This window comes from Manis pentadactyla, chromosome 4 (genome assembly GCF_030020395.1).
Source record: "Manis pentadactyla isolate mManPen7 chromosome 4, mManPen7.hap1, whole genome shotgun sequence".
Classification (NCBI taxonomy): Eukaryota; Metazoa; Chordata; class Mammalia; order Pholidota; family Manidae; genus Manis; species Manis pentadactyla.
Window position 1 is genome coordinate 56,380,685 of NC_080022.1, and position 16,928 is coordinate 56,397,612.

A 16,928-nucleotide genomic window follows, 5' to 3' on the forward strand; every position below is an offset into this window, starting at 1 on the left:
AGGCCAGAGGGAGTGACATGATACATTTAATGCAATGAAGCAGAAGGGCCTCGAACCAATAATACTCTATCAGGCAAGATTATCATTTAAATTTGAAGGAGTGATTAAACAATTTCCAGCTAAGCAAAAATTAAGAGAATTTACCTCCCCAAAACCATCTCTACAGTGTATTTTAGAGGGACTGCTATAGACAGAAGTGTTCCTAAGGCTAAATAACTATCACCAGAAGAAATGAAACCATAGTAAAGAAAGTAGAACAAGTAATTGCTAAGCAAATGCAAAATTAAATCAACTACCCCCAAAGTCAGTCAAGGGATAGACAAAAAGTACAGAATATGACACCTAATATATAAAGAATAGAGGAGGGAAAAAAAAAGAACCTTTAGATTGTATTTGTAGTAGCATACTAAGTAAGTTTAACTAGACTGTTAGATAGTAAAGAAGTTATCCTTGAACCTTTGGTAACCACAAATCTAAAACCTGCAGTGGCAATAAGTACATACCTATTGATAATCACCCTAAATGTAAATGGTCTGAATGCACCAATCAAAAGACTTGGAGTCACTGAATGGATAAAAAACAAGACACATCTCTATGTTGCCTATAAAAAACTCACTTCAAACCCAAAGACATACACATACTAAAAGTGAAGGGATGGAAAAAGATATTTTATGCAACTAATAGGGGGAAAAAGCAGGAGTTGCAGTACTTGTATCAGACAAACTAGACTTCAAAACAAATAAAGTAACAAGAGACAAAGAAGGACATTACATAATAATAAAGGGGTTGGTCCAACAAGAGGATATAAACATTATAAATATCTATGCTCCCAACGCAGGAGCACCAGCATATGTGAAACAAATACTAACAGATTTAAAAGGGGAAATAGAATGCAATGCATTCCTTCTAGGAAACTTCAACACTCCACTCACCCAAAAGGAAAGATCAACCAAACAGAAAATAAGTAAGGACACAGAGGCACGGAACAACACACTAGAACAGATGGACCTAACAGACATTTACAGAACTCTACACCCAAAAGCAGGAGGATACGCATTCTTCTCAAGTACACATGGCACATTTTCAAGAATAAATCATACACTAAGCCACAAAAAGAGCCTCAGTAAATTAAAAAAGACTGAAATTGTACCAACCAGCTTCTCAGACCACAAAGGTATGAAACTAGAAATTAGTTATGCAAAGAAAACAAAAAAGCACACAAACACATGGAGGCTTAACAACATGCTCCTAAATAATCAATGGATCAATGATGAAATAAAAACAGAGATCAAGCAATATATGGAGACAAATGACAACAATAACTCAACACTGAAAAATCTGTGGGATGCAGCGAAGGCTGTGCTAAAAGGGAAATATCTTGCAATACAGACCTACCTCAGGAAAAAACAATAACCCCATATGAACAGTCTAAACTCACAATTAATGAAACTAGAAAAAGAAGAACAAATGAGGCCCAAAGTCAGTAGAAAGAGGCACATAATAAAGATTAGAGCAGAAATAAATAAAATTGAGAAGAATAAAACAACAGAAAGAATCAATGGAAGCAGGAGCTGGTTCTTTGAGAAAAATAAACAAAGTAGATGAATCCCTAGCCAGACTTATCAAGACAAAAAGAGAGTCTACACACATAAACATACTCAAAAATGAGAAAGGAAAAATCACTACGGACACCACCGAAATACAAAGAATTATTAGAAAATACTGTAAAAAACTATATGCTAACAAACTGGATAACCTAGAAGAAATGGACAACTTTCTAGAAAAATACAACCTTCCAAAGCTGACCCAGGAAGAAACAGAAAATCTGAACAGATCAATTACCAGCAACAAAAATGAATTGGTAATCAAAAAACTACCTAAGAACAAAATCCCTGGACCAGATGGCTTCACGCTGAATTTTATTAAACATTTTGTGAAGACCTAATACCCATCCTCCTTAAATTTTCCAAAAAGCAGAAGAAGAGGGAATACTTCCAAACTCATTCTATGAGACTAGCATCACTCTAATACCAAAACCAGGCAAAGGCACCACAAAAAAAGAAAATTACAGACCAATAACCCTGATGAACACAGATGCAAAAAAACTCAACAAAATATAGTAAATCAAATTCAAAATACATCAAAAAGATCATCCATCATGATCAAGTAAGATTTATTCCAGTGATGCAAAGATGGTACAATACTCAAAAATCCATCAACATCATACACCACATCAACAAAATGAAGCACAAAAACCACATGATCATCTCCATAGATGCCAAAAAAGCATTTCACAAAATTCAACATCCATTCATGATAAAAACTCTCAACAAAATGGGTATAGAGGGCAAGTACCTCAACATAATAAAGGCCATATATAACAAACCCACAGCCAACATCATACTTAACAGTGAGAAGCTAAAAGCTTTTCCTTTAAGATTGGGAACAAGAAAAGGATGTCCACTCTCCCCACTTTTATTCAACACAGTATTGGAGGTCCTAGCCACAACAATCAGACAACACAAAGAAATAAAAGGCATCCAGATTGGTAAGGAAGAAGTTAAAGTATCACTATTTGCAGATGACATGATACTGTACATAAAAAACCCTAAAGAATCCACCCTAAAACTATTAGAACTAATAACTGAATTCAGCAAAGGTGCAGGAAACAAAATCAATACACAGAAATCTGTTGCATTACTATATACTAACGATGAACAGCAGAAAGAGAAATCAGGAAAACAATTCCATTCACAATTGCATCAAGAATAATAAACTAACTAGGAATAAACCTTACCAAGGACGTAAAAGACCTATATTCTAAAAACTACAAGATACTCATGAAAGAAATTAAAGAAGACACTAATAAATGGAAATACATCTCATGCTCATGGGTAGGAAGAATTAATATTGCCAAAATAGCCATCCTGACTATAGCAATCTACAGATTCAGTGCAATCCTTATCAAAATACCAATAGTATTCTTCAACAAACTAGAGAAAATACTTCTAAAATTCATATAGAAACACAAAAGACCCAGAATAACCAAAGCAATCCTGAGAAGAAGAATAAAGCTGTGGGGATTGCACTTCCTGACTTCAAGCTCTACTACAAAGCCATAGTAAAAAGACAATTGGTACTGGCACAAGAACACAGATTAATGGAACAGAAGAGAGAGCCCAGATATAAACCCAAACACATACGGTCAGTTAATTTATGATAAAGGAGCCATGGATATACAATTCAGAAATGACAGCCTCTTCAACAAGTGGCGTTGGCAAAACTGGACAGCTACATGCAAGAGAATGAAACTGGATTATTGCCTACTCCATACACAAAAGTAAACTTGAAATGGATCAAAGACCTAAATGTAAGTCATTAAACCATAAAACTCTAAGAAGAAAATATAGGCAAAAGTCTCTTAAATATAAACATGAACACTTTTTTCTGAACACATCTCCTCAGGGAAGGCAAACAAAAGCAAAAATGAACACATGGGACTACATCAAGCTAAAAACCTTCTGTACAGCAAAGGACACCATCAGCAGAACAAAAAGGCATCCTACAGTATGAGAGAATATATTTGTAAACAACATATCCAACAAGGGTTAACATCCAAAATATAGAAAGAACTCACATGCCTCAACACCCAAAAAGCAAATAACCCTATTAAAAAATGGGCAGAGGGTATGAACAGACACTTCTCCAAAGAAGAAATTCAGATGGCCAACAGGCACATGAAAAGATGCTCTACATAGCTAATTATCAGGAAATGCAAATTAAAAACACAATGAGATATCACCTCACACCAGTTAGGATGGCCAACATTGAAAAGACTAGGAATAACAAATGCTGGTGAGGATGCAGAGAAAGGGAACCCTCTTACACTGCTGGTAGGAATGTAAATTAGTTCAATGATTGTGCAAAGCTATATGGAGGTTCCTCAAAAAACTAAAACTAGAAATACCATTAGACCCAGAAATTCCACTCCTAGGAATTTACCCAAAGAGAACAAGTTCCCAGATTCAAAAAGACATATGCACCCGTACGGTCATCACAGCACTATTTGCAATAACCAATATATGGAAGCAACTTAAGTGTCCATCAGTAGATGAATGAATAAAGAAGAGGTGATACATACACTTTGGAATACTATTCATCCATAAGAAGAAAACCAATCCTACCATTTTCAACAACATAGATAGAGCTAGAGGGTATTATGGTCAGTGAAATAAGCCAGGCAGAGAAACACAAGTACCAAATGATTTCACTCATTTTTGGAGTGTAACAACGAAGCAAAACTGAAGGAACAAAACAGCAACAACCTCACAGACTCCAAGAAGGGACTAGGGGTTACCAAAGGGGAGGGGTGGGGAGGGTTGCTGGAGAGGGAGGGAGAAGGGGATTGAGGGGTATTATGATTAGCTCACATGGTGTGGGGTGTCACAGGGAAGACAGTGTAGCACAGAAAAGACAAGTAGTGACAGTGTGACATCTTAATACACTGATGGACAGTGACTTTGATGGGGTATGGGGAGGACTTGATAATATGGGTGAATGTAGTAACCACAATGTTTTCATGTGAAACCTTCATAAAAGTGTGTATCCATGATATCTTTAAAAAAAAGAATTGGTGGAAGCAAGTTCTGAGTCTGGGCCTTGAGACGCTTCTGTGCTCTGTTGGTGCCCGGCCCAACCCACACAGGACCAAACTCAGTGTAGCCTACAGGACAGTGAGACATATGTCTTAGTCATGGTCATCACTCCAGCCAACAGCCTGGTGATCCCCAGAAACAAAGCTTGGCTGACCTGGACCTGTAGCTAATGCAGACACATGAATGGTCCCAGCTGGAACCAGAAGAACACCACAGCTGCCCATCCCAAATTGCTAACTCACCGAATTGTAGGATAAAACAATGATTGGTATTTGAATCAGTATATTTTGGGTCAAATTTCTAGCAGTAAATTTTAGGGTGGTTTGTTATGCAGCAAAAACTAACTGCTACACATTGCAAATAACCGTAAGGCCACACTATCAGGGAGTAATGTCCCATAACTTTTTTCACTTGAAACATATAGTATTTTCCTAGTCCTAAAGGAAGTTTTCTACTACTGCACATCTATTATCTCACAACAATCACATTTATATTCAAAGAAAGATGAGAGAAAAAACAGAGCAGTAAGAAAGCTAATATGTTATCCTGTGAGCCAATTTGCACTACAACACGGTGCAAAGGACTGTCTGAACTCCTTGGCTGAGGTAACAGTTTGTTGTTTGGATACTGCTTCAAATAAGCAGATGATCAAAAGGGGTCTGGAAATAGTTTCATTATTTAAAAAGTTTTTATTTTAATAGTATTTGGCAAGTAATCACAGATCTTTTCCCTGACCATGTTTTTAGCAAAAGAACATGGATTGATCTATATTTTAAAGCATGGAAATACCTTAAATAACTTCAGGGAGGGAAAAATACCTGTGAAAAAAGAGTCATCTAATCACAGTGCTGGTGTGGTTGCAGCTAACTTAGAAGTGTGAGTTTCATTTCAAAAGTAATGTCAAACAGTCACTTTATTTTAAAAATGAAAGAGAACTTACCAGCAAGACTTTCTGCAGCCCACCGTTTGCAGGTTTTAAGTGGTGCAATGAATCTGAAATAGAATGAAACAAACATTCCATAAGTAAATCACATTTGGAAAGGGTGTGGTTTCAATCCCAAGTGACTGCCATAATTTTGACTATTTATTCTTTTAGTTAAAGATTAGCAAAGCTTTTTCTGGCTCCTGATGGAATAGGGAGTTTTTTGCCTACATATTTCAACTTTCTGAATAGAGAGCATTCTCTCATCTACTTGAGGGAGTGCTGAAAGTCTGAGGCCAGTATAACTATAAATGGTAGTGTTTTCATCCAAACCCCTCCAAGTCAGTGGGAACCTCCTTAGTTGTTGCTGTTGCCTTTGTCCCTCAAGCCCTTTCCTACAGGACCAAGCCATGGCTCTCTTTACAGGATCAATTAACAAACAAATAACCTGAAGGGTAGGGGAGGAATGTCCAAGGCTTTCTAATAATGGTCACCTGGTCACAAATAACCACAAAGTTTTGTTTTATTGATAATGGTGAGCCTAAGGCAGTACTGTTCAATGGAAATATAATATAACACAGGCCGCATATATCAGTTTATGTTTCCTAGTAGCCATGTTAAAAAAGCACAAAGAAACAAATGAGATTAATTTTAATAATACATTTATTTAATCTTTCAGAATATTATCATTTCATCATGGAATCAATATAAAAATATTATTAATGAGACATTTTACTTTTTTTCCCATACTAAATCCCCAAGACCCAGTACCTCTCAACTTGGGCTAGCCACATTTCAAGTAGGTCATAGCCACAGTGGCTATTGACCACCACACCAGACAGCACAGGCCTAGGGAATCTTTTCTTGGAGTCTGGGGACTGGCAAGTCTCCAAAACAAGTCAAATGCACCTGGAGACCTTACTCATCTATTTTGCTGCTCTCAGTAATCCATCATTACCCCATTCATGATGTCATTTAGAAGAAACAATAACATAATATTAGCAAAAGTATTTTATATATATAGTGCTTACTATGTGTCAGGAACTATTCTTGGCAGTTTCCTATGGCATCTCAGTAAACCCTCATAATTACCTCAAGAGGTAAGCATGTTAATCATTCCCCTTTTGTAGTGAGGAAACTGAGGCACAGAGAGGGTAAGTAACTTACTCAAGGTTATAAGACAGTGACAGAGCTGGGTTTCTGATCCACGCGGTCTGCCTCCAGATCCCATGTCCTCAGCCACTATACTTCCAGTTAGACTTGGATGGCCCAAAAGAAAATAATTACTTTCAGTTTTAATCACAACCACCAAGCTGCTGTCAGGATACATGGTCAGAAAATAGCAGTGATGGTAGATGGACAATAATGGGATATGCTAGCAAAATCAATCAAAACCAGTTTGGGGTGAGAGCACAAACACCACACACAGGCCTGGGGTGAAAAAGACTGCACTGGGTCTGTGGCCTGTTTGGATAACCAAAGTGGGGGTGTGGGGGAGGTTAACATGGGGTCTTTGGAACTCTTGTCTTCCTGAGGGAAGGGTCTATCACATTCACCTGATTCTGAAAGGGGTCTGTAAGGCAGACATCTCTCTGTCTTAGCAGGAGTAGGGAGTAAGAGAGGAAGAAGCAGTAGAAATGAATTAAGAAAACACATTCTTTTCATTTCATTATTCTGTGGTCCCCAAAGAAATCACACCTAGTGAGAAAAATCAGACTCACACATGTGAACTCCCTGCCCAGATCACAGGAAGGTCACTGACACTATTCAGAATCAAAGGGCAGGGGCCACAGCCACTGCGGGATGCTGTCACCCAGTTTCAAATGCTGAGCCCCGAACCTGCTGGAAGTCCTTCCTCTGGGTTTTAGGATCAAGTTCAAGGTCCTTAGCCCAGTCTCAAAAGCCCCCTCTCCTGGGCATTCGTGTGCTGGGTCCCTGCTCGTGGACATTCTCTCCCAGACATCTTGTCCTTTTTGCCCCACAGACCTCTTTACAGGTGCCTCAATGCCCCCCACTCTCTCACTCCTCTGTGCCTTCCAGATTCTGCTGTTTATGTCAAACACAGCCCTTCCCTACCTATCGGCTTTGTCTTTAAGTCTCAGTTCAAAAGTCACCTCTTTCGGGAGACTTTGTGAACTCCCCTGGCTGGCTTAGGGGAAACTCCTCTGTAGTACTGGTAGTATTCATTTAATTGATGTAATAATTATGTACTAGTACCCCTACTGATAGTAATAGAAGCTGGTTTTTATGGAGCCATGTGCCTGGCACAGTTCCAAGTGCTTTGCAAGCTTCCTTTACCCACTCAGCAGCCATGGGGTAGGTTTCTTTATTACCCCTTTTAACAGGCGAGCAAACTGAGGCACGGGAGGCTAAGTCAGTAGCCTAAGGTCACAAGACTTGTGAGTGGCAGAGCCAGACTGTGAACCCAGATAGGCTGGTTCCAGAGCCTGCGCTCTTCACGGCTATACCAAACCTGCTTCCCACTATGTTCTACTGCCTTCTACTCTCATTGTTTTGCCACAGTCACTTCCCTCCATGTCTGCAAGTGGCTCCTCTGTTTCAGGTTTTTGCTTACTGGTCTCTCTGCCCACTCGTTTATAGAATCTCTGAAGGTTGGGAATTTGTCTAACTTGTCTTTCCAGGACCTAGCAAGGTGTTTGGTATACAGCAGATGCTCAGTAAAGGCACGCACAGGAAAATGCTGGAACAACACTGGAAGGATGGGGGACAGAGATGTAAACTGAGGCCTCATAAAAACACACTGGAATAAAATGTCTCCAAATATGTACTTTAACAAAGGAAGCTTTAACTTCATATTCTCAATCCAGCCTGTGCTGGGGGTGTGTGCAGGGAGGATGTGGATGGATGGTCATTTCCTAGGCCTGTTCAGTACTAGAGGGAAGAGATGGAATACATCTTGGCTGACTTTGTCACACCTCCAACAAGATCATCAGCTTCATCTAAGTAACATGCCCTCAAAAACATTCTATTATAAAGGAATGACAGGAAAAATACTTTCCTTTAAAAAATGTAATATTCAAGAAAAAAAGGTCACAAAACTCTATTTTTTAATGTTTTCTTCGTTTCACATAACTTGAAATGAGAATATTCAAAAGACCTTTTTTGTTAAAAAAAAAGAAAAAAACCCCCAACAGTCTCATGTTGAAAATCTTTTGCTGTCCAGACATGGCTTTGACATTCTCTACTCTGGATTCCATAGTATGTTTCTTTCCATCATTACCTAAATTCCCTTTGGATGAAAATAAAAAATGACCTTGTAAGGAGGACATGCTCCTCTTTCTTTAACAGTAGGGAAGACAAAAGTTTCAAGATCTGGGACATACACAGATCTCCAGGGAGAAAGTGAACTCTTTCTCGTTCACGTCGGATATTGCATCAGGATGGTGGCCCTGCCTGTCCACTCACAGACAAATGCAATTATCCATAACACCCACCCTTCCTAATGCATCTGGAATGTAAAAGAAAGCACCAGCTTCCCGTGGGCCCATGGGTGTCAGCATCATCTCAGTTATTAGCAACCAAATGGTTAACAACCAACTGTACTGTGACTCTTGCTATCTCATATCCTTCCATAATAAACATTAATTGAATTATTATTGAAAGGTTTACTGAGTGAAAATTATGTGCCAGGCATGGCTGGAGGTGCTGGAGGTATTCCTGATATTACATTCTCTTGTAATGCGAGACAGAAAAAAAACAAAGAAGCAAATAAGAAACATTGAACAGCAGTAAGTTCTACAAATCTTTCCATACAAGCAAGGAGTGATGTGAACTACAGACAAGTCTAACAGTGCCCTTTGCAGCTGTATGCAGGAGTCTACAAGAAGCAACTGTGGATGAATGGATCAATGGTGACCAGTTCTGAGGCCACTCAATTGTTCAGGGGAGATACGATGGTACCTTGGCCCAGGACTTAGCAGTACAGATGGAGAGAAGTGGGTGGATTCAGTACAGGTTCTGGAGGCAAAACAATTAGGACCTGATGATGAAGTAGATGTAGGAGGTGAGGGAGAGGAAGGAGTCAAGATGACACATAGGTTTGGCTCAAGCAACTGGGTCAATGGTGGCTTTACTGAGGGAGAAACAGACTGAGAGAGGAAAGAAAATCAAGAATCCTGATTTGACCTTGTTAATTAACTTTGAGACACTCTAGTGGAGTCACCAAGAAGCCCTGAACATAAGGACACCAAGAACATAGTAAGTCTAGAACTGTGCTATTCAGAAAAACAGCCACTAGCACATGCAGGGTTTTAAATTTAAATACAATATAAACTCATTTCCCCAGTCACATGAGCCATATTTCAAGTGATCAAGCAGGCACAGAAGTGGCTACTGTATTGATCAGCACAGATGTAGATTATTTCTATCACTGTAAAAAGTTCTATTAGATAGGACTTGTCCAGAATGTACATGACAACTTGCCAGACTCCTTTCATCGCTATAAGCTGTACTGCACTTACAAAATGACAGCCTTGGAAGATCATTAGCTTTGAATGGCAATTGGATTCTAATCTTATCTGTTTCCAGTCTCATTTTCTAGAAAATAACATAAGTACTGTTGAAGAATGGAGCGAACACTAGACTTAAATTCACTACCAGTGACTTCCAACAAATCACTTAATTTATATGTGCCTCAATTTCCCCATCTTCAAAATGGGGAGCCACCTTGAATGGACCACACTGAAGGGAATGCCGGATGTTTCCAGTTCTCCAGATGTCTCCATTGTTCTCTAGGCAAATTCTGACATGATGTTATCTCAAGTGGCAAAACAGATATAAAAGGGCCTTTGAAACATGTAAAAGACCTTACTGTAGGCATAAAAGGGACATGTTCCACAAAGGTGAGATAAGGTTGAAAGAAATAAGCCCTGTGTCTTGAGTCCATCACAGCAATTTGTATGTTATTAGATGTAGGGGCTATTGACTTTATAAAGTAATGCTATATGTGTCAAAAAATCATGAATCAAAACTTGAGCCCAAATGTAAAAGACAGTAGGAACCAAAATGGTGACATTTTCCCCCATTGTGCAATGGTTTTTGCCCCAGGAAAGGGTACCCCCGGATGGGTGAACTGGCCTACTTTAACCAAACGGTGCCACCCCATTAGCTCTGCCTTGAGACCGGCCATCCTGTTCAGAAAAGCTAGTCTGGGTTTACATCAAAAGAAACTCCTCCACCTAATCACTGTCCTTAATCCACAGAGTGCTGCTTCTAGAGATAAAATTTTGTTTTTAATGGAGGAGCTGGTGATGCATGTCCTCAACTAATTTGTGGATAAGTAGGGGAAAAGGTGTCCTGATTATGCCAAAGATAGAGAGAAATTTTTAAAATACACATGTATTCTTATTTTGCCTTTAAGAGAATGTATGAGAAGTCAGAGTGAATGATTAGTTGAAATGTTACACTCAATATATTTTTCTTCCATTTGTCTGTTGAAAGGGCAATGGCAGTTGTTTTGTTTGCTTGTTTGTTGTTTTTGTTTTCAATGACAATTTTGTAAGGATAGCAAGCTTCTTTTGAACTGACCCACATTCCCACCGTCCTATAGTATCTATTGTTGCCTGTTACCCTCCATAGACAGACACGTTTACACCTGACTATAACCATACTTCATATGCTACTGGTAGTAAACCTAGTGAAGGCTTTGGAGTTGGACAGATTTACATTTGAATGTTGGCTCCTTGACTAATAAGCTGCAAGTCCTAGGACAATTTATCTCTATAACCTCAATTTTCTGAAGTGTAAAAATACCTTTAGCACATAGTTGCTATGAGGATAAAAAGGGAGAATGTTGGCTCAGTGTCACTAGGAAGGACTCCATAAATGATAGGTATTATTTTCTTTTTCCACTTTACTTTGAATTTTAAATGTGCTTGTGTGTTTCTACACATAATCCCAATGACTGTTTAAGGGGCCTAATAATAGTTCTTCATGTTGAAAAATCCTAATTTACCAAATCACTCTCCTAATGCTGGATATTTAAATTATTGCCAGTTTTATTATCATAAATAAGATTACACTGGATATCCTTATGCTTTAGCTTTCATTTCTTTAGCTTATTTTCACAGCTTCCCTAAATCCCTAACAGTTGAATTTGTAGGTTTTTATTAACATACAATAATACCACTAACAAAATAGTGGAGAATTTTTGAGAACTTGACATTTTATATATAAACTGGTATTCCTAATGCTGCTTTAATTTGCACTTTTAATTAGTGAGAATAAACATTCTTTCCCAGTTTATTAATGATTTGTCACCTTGAAAAACAATAAGTTTATACTTTTTGCTTATTCATGTAGTAGGATCTTGAATTTGAATGAATTTGAATGAGTTATTTATAGTATGATAGTCAAGTTAATATATGTATTTGCTACAAATATATTTCCTGTATTTTGCAATTTTAAGATAACCAGCTTTTCATTTATACAGCATTTTAATACATAATAAGCAACAGCCATATTTTATATAAACCTCATGTTCCATGACATTACTTCTTGGCAACATGTTTGGCTGTTGATTGCTTTTCAGTGTCCACTAACACCCACTTTGATTTTCACAGCGACCTCATGAGTGAGCTGGGGAGTATGACAGTTCCCACCATACAGCAGAAAAAAGTGAGATGCAGACAGGCCAGGGCTTAAACAGGGTCACTGAATCCTGGAGGTAGCCAAGCCTGGATTCAGTCCTTTCTCTGATCCAAGGGCTCCTTCATGAAGGGAAACATGGGAGGTAAAATGAAGAGAGAAACTTCTCGGCAAAACAGATTATTACCCAAAGCACCGACTCTACACCATTTCCTATTAAAAAAAAAAAAAAAAAAGCCTTTATACAAAGCATCAGAGAACCATGCCTGCTACATAAAGGCTCTTCAGAAATGTTTTTTTTTTTAAATTTAGGCTTTATTAAGGTATAATTGACAAGAAATAAAATTGTTAAGATATTTAAAGAGTATATTGTGATGATTTGAAATATGTATACATTGTGAAAGAATTCCCCCATCAAGTCAATTAACATGTCCATCACCTCACATATTCATCTTTTTTGGGGGCAGGGATAGTGAGAAACATTTAAGTTCTACTTTATTAGCAAATTTTAGTTACACAACACAGTGTTGTCACCATACTTTGCATGAGATCTTTCGACCTTACTCATCTTACAGCTGAAAATTTGTACCCCTAACCAACTTCTCCCTATCTCCCCAACCCCCAGGTTCCACTTCTCAGCTCTGTTTCTATAGGTTTGCATTTTTGGTGTTTGTTTGGCTTTTTCTTAGATTCCACATATAATGGACCATCCTTATGCAGCTGAATAATTGAATGACTTAGACTTAAATTAAGTGTTGCTTTGCTTGTTTTTTAACCCATGAACATCACATCATCTTCCAAGTAGTCCCTCATTCTTTGGCTCAATGTTTGAGCCATTCCTCTCTTTGAATTTCCACAACCTTTATCACTTTCTACCTGTTACTACAAGTATTTCAGTGTATTTTTCAACTCTTCTACTGGTATAAGGTCCTAAGGGTCCGTATTTTATTTGTATTTCTCTGTCTCAAAGAGCCTAGCATTCTGCTCCACAGACGTGGTGCTTATTCACTGTTTTATGGAGAGATGGGGGAGCATTTTATGTAGTTGAGAGAATGGTAAAAAAATAATAATAATAATAATATGGTTTGGTTAAAAACTAGAGCATTAAAGTACAGACTGCATTAATTGTGTACTTTTCGCTGTGCCACTCCTTATTCTGGCAAGCGTTCTATCATGAGACAGTTCTAATGCATTCGTAGGCCAGAAGTCTGCATTAGTTAAAACAATACCAAACTACATTAAACAGAATGTCCAACAATGTTCCAGCCTTGGACAAATCTGTATAATTCTGTAGCTATCTGTTAGGCCTTTATTTGCAAATTCTGATATAACTCATTCCTCAAAAATTCACTATGTACACACACACACACACACACACACACACACACACACACACACACACACACACACACACACACACACACACACACACAGAGGCACAGGCATATAACCACAAAAGTCCTGGTTCAGCATTTGGGAAAAACTCAGATAAAAATACAGAACATCTGTTTCCTAATATCAGGAAAATTCACAGGAAACTATTAATGCTCACTAGGGAGAAAGAAAAATAATCTGGATCAAATTATAAAATGAAACATACAAAATTCACAATTTAATACAGGATAGCCTGCAAGTCATCATCACATCTTCAGAACTGAGAGGAAGATTTCACATTATATTAAAATTCATCATAGCAGAAATATTTTTATTCCGTGTATATACAAATAAACAAAAAGCTCGTATGCCCCCACCCTACATAATATTCTCATTTCCTATGCCTCCCCAGTGATTTTTATGTAACCCTTGGCAGTTTGGGTTGGTTCGTGTGTGTATTTTCCTAATGAGCTCAGTGCCTTACAGAGCAAAGGAAGACCTAACTCAACTGGATGGTGCTCCTTGGATGGAAAAGAAGTGATTCTTCTGAGAAAAATCTAGAATGGCTTTGTCTCACATGGAGGACTGGAAGGACAGGGATGGCAGGGCCACAGCAAGGCCAAAGTGAACTGTAGATGATGGTGGTCTGATCTGTATTGGCTCTTCCACATCCTGCCTCTCTATACCTACCCCAGACCTGGCAATGTGGAAAATACTGGGTTAAAACAGAAAACAATATATAGTTCCTCTCCCCAAGGAGCCTTCAATAAGTCATGTGAACAACTGATGAGGCAATTATGGCTCCAGTGGCACATAATCTAACTGCAGGAAGTACAGGGACTCTGAGCAGAGAAGAGGCATCTAGAGCAGTCTGGATGATCACAAAAGGCTTCCTGGAGGAAGTGGCATTGACATTAAAGTATGAAGAATTAACAGGGTTGACCAGAAGATGAAAAGAGGGAGGTGTGAGCAAGGCAAGAGAAGTAGTTTGTTGTGCAAATGCCCCAGAAGAAGCTGAGCATCTGTACTCTGGGTGCTGCAAACAACTTAGTGTACTGCAGCAAAGAGTTTCAGATCAGAAAGAGGACTTACTACCTGAGAGGCAGTCGCAGGCAAAACCCAAAGAGGTGACCTGAGTGAGAACCATGGGGCCAATGGAAACCACCTGGAATCTCCAGCATCCTCACATTAGGAAGAGCCAGCACTGACTCACCCCGAGGGAGCAGCCAAGGCCCTTTTAGGTGACAGGTCTCTGGAGGACAAGGAGACAGACTGCCCCATCAGAGATGATACTGGTCCTCAATTCCAAGGAAAACCCACAGTCAGCTGCCCAGCCCCACAGAAAGGAGTAGTGAGCAGGCCTTATCACAATCCACAAGGAACATGGAATCATCTCCATTTTACAGATAAGTTGCTGGTTTAGAAGACAGTATTTATTGACATTCCTTTCTAAGGGATCCTATTTCTGCCTAGGGAAACCAACTCATCTTGGTGTGCCGGGGAATTCCCAGTCTCAGCACTTAAAGTCCCCTGTTCCATACAAACCACGATGTCTGGTCACCCTACTTAGAGTTTGGGAGGTGCATGAAATGGACACTAAGGTTTATGTTCCAAAGTTTTACATGGGAATTACTGCATGTTAAACGTGACTTACCCCCCAGAAGTTAATCTGGACCCTTTGAGTTATGGGGCACTCTGGGATATCTTGGAGGTTTGTCTGGGGGTCAGGGATCCTATATCATTACAGCAACAATTCATACTGAATAATATTTGCAAGGCACAAAAAGTGGTTGATGGCCTCGTCTTCACTAGGAATCACTTAAGCTTACAAAAAATAACAATTAGCCAGAAGACTGGTCTGAATTTAATTTACTGTTGTGAACTAGAGCTTACCAAACATCTCTCAGCTCTAACTTTTGATACTGAAAAACCTTCCTAAAATAAGTTAGTTCACTTACCTACACAGGGTTGTAAACATATTTTCATGTGCCTTTGTTAACTAGGGATCTTACGGGGCCTTACACATTGCAATGGCTCACACAATTATTCTTCAACAGAGTTAAGAAATCTGAGAAGACAAAGAAGAAGAACACAACACAGTTTCCAATAAATACTGTCCCAACAGGATATTATTTTATGGAAGTATTTGACAGGTAGAGAGGTGGCTGATACATCTGTAGAGAATGAATGATAGTGAAAAATTGGGCCACACAGAATTACAGAAAAGAATATCACCAGGGATTGTGGATGAGACGATGGCTACACTTGATCTTCTGCTACAGCACTGTTGACACAGGCAGTGGCCACAAACAGGTCTTGTCTGATCAAAGGAAGCATAAATGTCAAGAGCACTCCTTTCCTTGCAACAGGATTAATGAACAAAATTTCCCATGCAGCCTTCAGTCAGCAGAGGATGCAAAAAGACTTCAAACTGGTAAGAGTAAAGGGCTGACCATTAAATTCTGATTCAAAGCTATCAGCCCCAGAAGCTCAGCTAATATTAGCCAGGCTCAGTGCACATGATGAGAACTCCTGACATAGGAATGGATGAAGAGATGAGCCTTAGACTCTCTCTGGCCACAAACTATGATCTCCAATGCATTTCTGGGTAGTTTTCAGCGAAAAAAAATATTTTCAAAATCCAACTCTGGCTGAACAATATTCAAGAAAAGAATAGGGTTGAATTTTTATTAGCCCCAGGAAACTTAAAAAAAAAAAGAAAGAAAAACAATTTAGCAGCATTTATCACTGATAATATATAACTATGTTTCTCTCTAAAAATTCCAGTTTTATGCTACTGTTCTTGCTGAGATTCTGCTACATACTGAAAATAACCATTTTGTCCACAAGGATTAGCTCTCTAATCATTATCACTCATTTTGATGACTCGCTTTCTATCAGACACTGAGACAGAGAAAGAGTGGTCACACACAGGCAGGCGGCATAATGAGGGCATGACGCATTAAGGGCACTGCCTGGAACCTGGGTCAGAAAAACATGACCTGGAAGGTTTTTCTTTACCTCTGCCAGACCTTTCTTGTGGATGAGGATACTTCTTCCAGCCCTGGACCCTGAAGGAGAGGTACATGAGAAGTGCTCCTTAGGTGAGGCTGTGAGTGGCTCCCTCCAGGTCCCACACGTCCAAAGACATGTGGAGCGGGTCATAAACTATCCCACCCTGGTTTGGGGGCTTTGGCTCTGCTGCATGGTTCAGTCTTAAACTGTAGCAACCAACACATGGCAGGGCAGGGAGAATCTTTTTGTCATTGAAACCAGTTAAAGGAGTAGATAATATAGAGCAATTATAAGGGTATATTCTTCTTTTCTTATGTCATCAAGAGATCAATGGCTTATAAAAACAAGCAAGCAAA

At 39.0% G+C, this 16,928-nt stretch overlaps 1 protein-coding gene across 2 annotated transcripts in view; it reads right to left on the reverse strand.

Moving 5' to 3' along the window:
- The window catches only part of GNG12 (G protein subunit gamma 12), a 128,027-nt gene that overhangs the window by 76,315 nt on the left and 34,784 nt on the right, over positions 1-16,928 (reverse strand). For both annotated transcript variants that reach the window (XM_057500310.1, XM_036933136.2), the window contains exon 2: positions 5,596-5,648. The gene's annotated coding sequence lies outside the window, so the exon portion shown is untranslated. The remainder of the gene's footprint in view (positions 1-5,595; positions 5,649-16,928) is intronic.